The 8,034-nt window shown below is 43.6% G+C and overlaps 1 protein-coding gene across 1 annotated transcript in view; it reads right to left on the reverse strand.

Moving 5' to 3' along the window:
* The window catches only part of ARMC1 (armadillo repeat containing 1), a 31,892-nt gene extending 30,150 nt beyond the window's left edge, over nucleotides 1–1,742 (reverse strand). The window contains exon 1 of the mRNA XM_023222391.1: nucleotides 1,526–1,742. The gene's annotated coding sequence lies outside the window, so the exon portion shown is untranslated. The remainder of the gene's footprint in view (nucleotides 1–1,525) is intronic.
* Between the last annotated feature and the right edge of the window lie 6,292 nt (nucleotides 1,743–8,034).

Here is an 8,034-nt window from a genome sequence, read left to right on the forward strand (position 1 = left end):
CGGGCGTGATGGCGGGTGCCTGCAGTCCCAGCTACTCGAGAGACTGGGTCAGGAGAACGGGGTGAAACCGGGAGGCGGAACTTGCAGTGAGCGGAGATTGCGGCACTGCACTCCAGCCTGGGCAACAGAGCGAGATTCCGTCTCAAAATAATAATAAGAATAATAATAATAATAAACTCTACAAGAGGCCGGGCACGTGGCTCACGCCTGTAATCTCAGCACTATCGGGAGGCCAAGGCCTCTGCTACTCCAGACGTTGAGGCAGGAGAATCGCTTGAACCCGGGAGGCAGACGTTGCAGTGAGCCGAGATCGCGCCACTGATCCAGCCTGAGCCACAGAGCGATACTCCGCCTCAAAAAAATAAAAATAAAGGCCATAGCCTCACTAACAAATGATAAAAATGTGAAAAAACTTTTTATATCTTTACTTTCTCTTTTGTTTAGTTCAACTTGGACAAACAAATCATTCTATGACAAAGAATACTCCTCATCCTTTAATGAGCACTCTGGTAACTTAAAGGTTCCTGTTAAAAAGCAAATACTGATTCAGTAGGTGGGAGAGTCTGAGAGTCTGCATTTCCAACAAGCTTCCAGGTGAGGCCTATGCTACTTGTCACACTTTGAGAAGCAAGCAGTTAGATGATTCATGTGAGACACCTGTAGTTAGGCAGATGCCTGAAAGATTTTTCCTTCTCGTACAGTACAGTCAAGATTCACCATTCAATTCAAAGATTTAATTCTCACATGCTAAGAGCTGCAGAGGGAATACGTTTAACCTAAATCCTTATTCAGTTAGGTGGGCTTTGATAAAAATAACATAAGCGTTGAGATTAAATCTGACTTTCCCCTTACTCGAAGAGTTAACTGTAACTTTGAGACGTTAAGTTCTCAGAGCCTCAGTTATCTCACATAACAATCCTCAGCGGTTATCAGATTAAAGTAAGAACGAGAAATGGTAAAATCAAACACCAGCAATTACCAAACCAGAATATTACTTGCTCATGTGGGGACATCTGTCCCGCCAGGTGTTGGAGGTACCTTCTGCATCGCCCTAACACTTCAGTGCACTAAGTATCACCAAAGGAGTTGCTAACTTCACGAGTACCTACCCCCGCCCTCCCAAAATACAGTCTTAAATATAAAAATGGGAACACTGATCTCTCTTGAATTAAGCCTAACACAACTATGTCTTTCCGCTCTTAGGAGACATGCAGGTGCACAAAACTAACAGAGAGTTACCAAATAATAACCTGGAGAGATGAAAAGATGAGATGATACCCATCAATAAAGCTGGGGTTAGTAAAAGTCGGATGTGAGGGGGACAGAGAAGTGAGCAAAGCTAACAGATTCACGGGACACGTGGAGGTAGAGCGTGCTAAAGCGCCTCACTGGGACACGCTACTGGATCTGACAAGAGGCAGACGGGGCGCCCCTCCCAGGCAGATTCGCTGCCTCGGTGCAGGGGCCGCTTCCCGCGGCCTTCCCGGCTCCACTGCTTTGTCTGCCGCCCGTGGACCCCACATACCGCTCCAGAGCTTTAGGTGTCCAGAGCCTGCCGCACCATCAGGGCCACACCTACGGATGAGGTAGAGACCCAGGCGGCGCGGAGCGAGCCCTTGGGTTCGCAGCCCCGGCCGCCGCGATCGCAAACAACCGGACTAACTCAGAAACCAAAGAGCCAAGGCGCTGGCGGGCAAAGGCTCTGCAGACTCTTCCCAGGTGACCTGACGCCTCTGTCGCTTTTGCCCTCCTATTGGCTGCTAATGAGTCCAACGTAAGGATAAAGTATCCAATCAGTGAAGGTCTTTTTAGAGTGAAGCGCTCATAGGTGGTTTAGGGAAATACACTAAGTGTTCGAGGAACGGATCCAATGAGGACCCAGGAACACTATATTGGCCCTAACTACTCGCCGTCCACCAAGCCCTAACCGAAGAAATTTGATTCCGGCTGGGAAACTGTCGCACTTTGACAACTTGAATTCCCAGCCTTCCGGGGCCGGTAGGACTTCACCGGTACTGCATTCGGTAATTCAAATTGAGTATTTCTTCTTTAGCAACTCTTGCAGTTCTAATAAAGGCAATACCTAATATTTTATTCGGTTCTGTGAGTCTTAATTCATAATTTGTTTTTGTTTTGTGTTTCACTGTGGACGTTAGCACTACATTAGGCATTCCTTGGATTTTCGTTTATTTCTTCTTGGTGTCCACTGTCTCCCTAGCAGCTTGAAAGACGCAAAGTACAGTTTTCGTTTAAGTAGCAATTTATTTTGGAGAAGAAGTTTTCTTTTTCTTTTTTTTTTTTTTTTGGTAAGGAATTTATGATCAGAATCTTCTCAAATTCATATTTTAAAATATCTTCTATGTAGTTTATCAAAGTAAGGATTTATATACTTGTTTTATGGATGGCAATCACTTGAAGTTTTTGTTTTCTTTGGGCATAGATTTTATTTTTTTTTAATTTATCTAAATACAAACCTACTCTTAACCCGCAGGCAAATCTTTGAGAATAATGTATCCATTTACAATCAATAACCCCAATGAGCAGATTCTGGATTCGCTCTATAACAGTTTGATTCGTCCACGTAGCTCATGTGTTAAAGTCAGAAGGAATATGAGACGCCTCTAATAGGAAAAGAGTGTAAATAACAATAAATATCCCAGATTGTATTCAATGCTAGTATCTCCTATACTTCGTAAGTGAATTTAAAAACCAAGCGGCTTCTTGAATTTCTTTCTGTTCCCATGTTCTCGGTTATCTTCTTGCTTCCAATGAACTCAACATAGGAGCAAAATAAGCTAAGTAGAAAACAAATAGGCCTGGCGCGGTGGCTCACACGTGTAATCCCAGCACTTTGGGAGGCCGAGGCACATGGATCACTTGAGGTCAGGATTTCGACACCAGCCTGGCCAACATGGTGAAACTCTGTCTCTACAAAAAACAAAAATTAACCAGGCGTCGTTGCGGACGCCTGTAATCCCAGCTACTTGGGAGGCTGAGGCAGGAGAATCAGTTGAACCTGAGAGGCTGAGGTTGCAGTGAGCCGAGATTGCACCGCTGCGCTCCAGCCTGGGCAACAGAGCGAGACTGTCGCCACAAAAAAAAAAAAAAAAAAAAGTCCAAAGGGTACAGCCAGGTTAAACATAACCCATTTGGTTGAGTAAGTTTTTTCAGTATAGTTATTAAAAACAACTTAAAAAAAAGGAAATTAAACTTGCTATTTTTGTTAATGTTAACACATTAGGACGGCAGGTGTGGTGGCTCACATCTGTAATCTCAGCACTTTGGGAGGCCGAAGTGCGTGGATAACTTGAGTTCAGGAGTTCGAGACTAGCCTGGCCAACATGGTGAAACCCCATCTCTATTTTTTTTTTTTTTTTTTTTTTAGAGTTTCTATCATCTTGCCCGGGCTGGAGTACAATGGCGTGATCTCGGCTCACCGCAACCTCCGCCTCCCGGATTACAGGCATGCGCCACCACACCCGGCTAATTTTTGTATTTTTAGTAGAGACGGGGTTTCTTCATTTTGGTCAGGCTGGCCTTGAACTCCGGATCTCAGGTGATCCGACCACCTCAGCCTCCCAAAGTGCTGGGATTACAGGCGTGAGCCACCGCACCTGGCCAGCTGTCTCTACTAAAAATACAAAAAATTAGCCGGGCGTTGTGGCAGGCGCCTGTAATCCCAGCTACTCCGGAGACTGAGGCAGGAGAATTGCTTGAACCCGAGAGGCGGAGGGTGTAAGCCGAGGTCGCGCCACTGTACTCCAATCTGGGAGACAGAGCAAGACTCCGTCTCAAAATAAATAAATATTAAATATAATCATGCTTCTGCCATTAAAGTATTGAGAAAGCTAATTCTTCCTGCACACTGCCATTACAGAATAGATGACTGCTATTAAGAAGCAGGGGGTGTATTCACAAAAAAATAATTACCAGTTTCCTAAGCACCTATGGATTATAAGCCATAGGGAGGTATTTAAAAATTTTAAGAATTTGTATTCTCGTATTAAAATGTCTAAACTTGACACCAGTGAAGTTATACTACCTTCCATTGTGAGTCATTGCTTGTTCCTAGCCTCAGGTATCTTCCCACAGGACACTGGAATGTCATTTCTCAATAGCTGTGTTGCTTAAGACGTGATTCAGATACTGGCAGTTTCATTCATTTAATTATTTTGAATGCTACAATGTGCCATAGACAATCTTAACTATGGATTCAAAGGTAAGGAAAATCACAAGCCCTGCCCTCAAGGAGTTCATGGGCTAAAGAGCTCAAGAAGCACTGGATTTCAAATCTTTTTGATCAAGCAACACTTTCAGCTTTATATATATGTATTCGAGTACATAGCTCTGACATATTTATATGTATTTATTCCTAAATTCTATATGTGTACTATCAAACTAATATGTAGTTTTGAAAATGTCAAAGTAGAAATTTTTGAAGAAAGAGAAATAATTATAAATTGAAGCTCTCACTATACATCCAGATGAAAATAAAATTGGATCCATATATTACATCATTTACCAAAAAAATAAATTCCAGGTGTATTAAAAACTCAAACCTTGAAGACTACATATATGACCTAGAAGCAGAGGGAAACCTTGAACAAAACTGGAAACCCAAAAGTTAAACAAGAAAAAAAAGGATACATTTGACTTGTTAATAAGCAGCTGGCCAGGCAGAGTGACTCACGCCTGTGATCCCAGCACTTTGGGAGGCCAAGGTGAGTGGATCACTTGAGGTCAGGAGTTCCAGACAAGCCTGGCCAACAATGGCCAAACCCAATCTCTGCTAAAAATATAAAAATTAGCCAGGCGTGGTGGTGTACGCCTGTAGCCCCAGCTACTCGGGAGGCTGAGGCAGGAGAATCACTTTAATCTGGGAGGCAGAGGCTGCAGTGAGCAGAGATCACACCACCGTACTCTAGCCTGGGCGACAGAGCGAGACTCTGTCTCAAAAAAAAGAAAAACAGCTCTATAGGTCAGGGTCAATCCCAAGAGCTGGTTTATAGAAAAGAATGTCACAATCTCTGAAAGTGATCTTTTAACCTATTTGGATATAGAGTTTTTTTTTTTTTTTTTTCTGGTCACTATGCACTGATCTAAGAAGAATTAAACTGTTTCAAGGTTCAGAACAACCAAATATACCCCAGAGTCTATGACTGAATCAAAATAGCGCAACAATTTGTCATTGGGCACCATGGTAAAAACATTCATTCAGTTGAGATTTAGATAATAAATGCAGATTAAAATGTTATCTTTTCCCAACAATATGTATTTTTTTTTTCTTCTTTGAGATGGAGTCTGCTCTGTTGCCCAGGCTGGAGTGCACTGGAGTGCAGTGGCGTGATCACGGCTCACCGCAACCTCTGCATTCTGGATTCAAGTGATTCTCCTGCCTCAGTCTCCCAAGTAGCTGGGATTACAGGCATGCACCACCACACCTGGCTACTTTTTTATATTTTTAGTAGCGATGGAGTTTCACCATATTGGCCAAGCTGGTCTCAAACTCCTGATCTCAGGTGATCTGGCCACCTCGGCCTCCCAAAGTGCCGGGATTACAGGCATGAGCCACTGCGCCCGGCCCAATATGTGCTTTTATTACTAATTAAAGGAGCTTTGAAGCCAATGGGCACTGCGTGTATCACTGACTCTTTCCTCAGGTGAGATGAAGTTGGCCCACTAACCGGTCTTGACCAGTTTTCCTGTAGCCCAACCTGTCCCAGACACATCTAGCCTCACTGTGTCTCAAAGCACTTCACTGTCCTACCCCGTGATCTTTTACCATCCATTCCTATATTCTAATGCAGAACCTCCTGAAGCTTATTTCAGTGTGTTACATTTTCTCCAGGGAGGCAATTAGAGCTGGGGGGTGGGTGGGGAAAACAGAACTAGAGGAAAAGGGTCTCAACTTCCCGGAAAGATCCTTTGTAAGCTTTGCAGATTATTCAACCTGTCTCAACAAATGGGGCTGTCATTAAGCCTTATATGAGAAACAGGCTGACATAGACATTGGTCTGTTCCTACTTTACTAACCACTGGATCACAACCACCCAAGCTGACTATATATCCTACATGGTTATTATTTATTGGGCCCTTGAGATAAACCAGGCACTCCCCTGAGCATTTGACAAATGTTATGTAATCAATCCTCAAGCCTACTCTTTGAGCTGTCTACTATTGCCACTGTGAAAGGGAAGAAATTGAGACCCTGGAAGCCTGACTGTCTTGCTCAAGACCACACTGCTGGTCATTGGCAGAGGCATATTTCCAACAAGGGTCTGTCTGCCTCTGAAGCCCATATTCTTTCTACTACAGTATACAGCTTCATTGTCTACCAACATTAATGGGAATCTGATATTTTGTTAAATCTCTATGATGAAGGAAGCTCACGATCAGCCTTGGTCACCTCTCTTTTGCCTAATACATCTAACAATGAACAAATCTATTTGCGTAGATAATGGCATTTATAATCCTTTAATTTCCTACTCAGAATTTGGAGGCCCAAAAAAGATAAGGGACTTTTTCAAGGCCATACAGTGAGTAAGAGAGCTCTGTTTCTTTCTCTTCCATTCAATAAAAACTGCAAATGGCAGACGAAGTTTCAGTTGTTCTAGATTCTGCCAAGAAAACTGAGCCCTTAATTTGGGTCAAGAACTCTAGGATCAAATACACTAAAAAGAAAAGTATTCTATTTTATTCTCACATCCCCAAATGGATTGCCCTATAATCTTCCACATTTGTTTCCAAAGCTAGCTATGCAGAACAATCATAATTCTGCTGAATAGACCTGCAGAGGTAGAGGCCTGGGCATACGTACTTTTAAACAGCTCCAATGTGAAATTTAAGAGTCACTGATCTTGTGGAGGAAACATAAATTGTATTAATTATCTAATGTGTCCTTTGTATTTCATTTTATTTAACTTAATTTAATTTTTGAGACAGAGTCTCATTCTGTCACCCAGGATGGAGTGCAGTGTTGAGATCAGGGCTCATGGCAGCCTCAACCTCCCTAGGCTCAGGTGATCCTCCCACCTTAGCCTCTTGAGTAGCTGTGACTACAGACGCACACCACCACACCTGGCTACCTTATGTATGGTTTTTCTTTTTTCTTTTCTTTTCTTTTCTTTTTTGAGACAGTGTCTTGCACTGTCACCTGGGCTGGAGTGCAATGGCGCGATCTCAGCTCACTGCAACCTCCGCCTCCTGGGTTCAAGTGATTCTCCCACCTCAACCTCCCAAGTAGCTGGGATTATAGGCGCCTGCCACCACGCCTGGCTAATTTTTTGTATTTTCAGCAGAGACAGGGTTTCACTATGTTGACCAGGCTGGTCTCGAACTCTTGACGTCAAGTGATCCACCTACCTCAGCCTCCCGAAGTGCTGGGATTACAGGTATGAGCCACCACACCCATCCCTTATGCATGTTTTTTTCTAGAGATGAGGTTTCACTGTGTTGCCCAGGATGGTCTTGTACTCCTGGGCTCAAGCAATCCTCCCGCATTGGCCTCCCGAAGTTCTGGGATTACAGGTGTGAGCCACCACGCCCGTCCTGTATATCACTTCCTAATACATTTCTACAAAAGTTTTCAACTTAACACAGTAATAATTTACTAGCTTATAGTTTCTGTGCATCAGGCATCCATGTGCAGCTTAGCTGGGTGCCTCTGGCTCAGATCTCTCAAAAGGCTGCTATCAAGAGATCAGCTGGGGCTTCAGTCATCTCAAGGGTTGAGTGAGATAGGCTATTTTTCCAAGCTCACCTCACATGGCCATTAGTAGGACTCAGTTTCTCATAGCTGATGGAAGGACAGCCTCAGTTCCTTGCTGAGTGTTGGTCAGAGGCTTCCCTCAGTTTCTTCCCACATGGGCTTCTCCTTAGGGCAGCTCACATATGACACTGTCTTCCCTCAGAGCAAGTGAAGGAGAACTAGAAGGAGCAAACAGGATGAAAGCCACAATCTTTTTGTAACCTAACCTAGAAATGACATCCTTTCATTCTTACTGTATTCTATTCATTAGAAGCAAGTTGATGCTC

Source organism: Piliocolobus tephrosceles, chromosome 7 (genome assembly GCF_002776525.5).
Source record: "Piliocolobus tephrosceles isolate RC106 chromosome 7, ASM277652v3, whole genome shotgun sequence".
Classification (NCBI taxonomy): Eukaryota; Metazoa; Chordata; class Mammalia; order Primates; family Cercopithecidae; genus Piliocolobus; species Piliocolobus tephrosceles.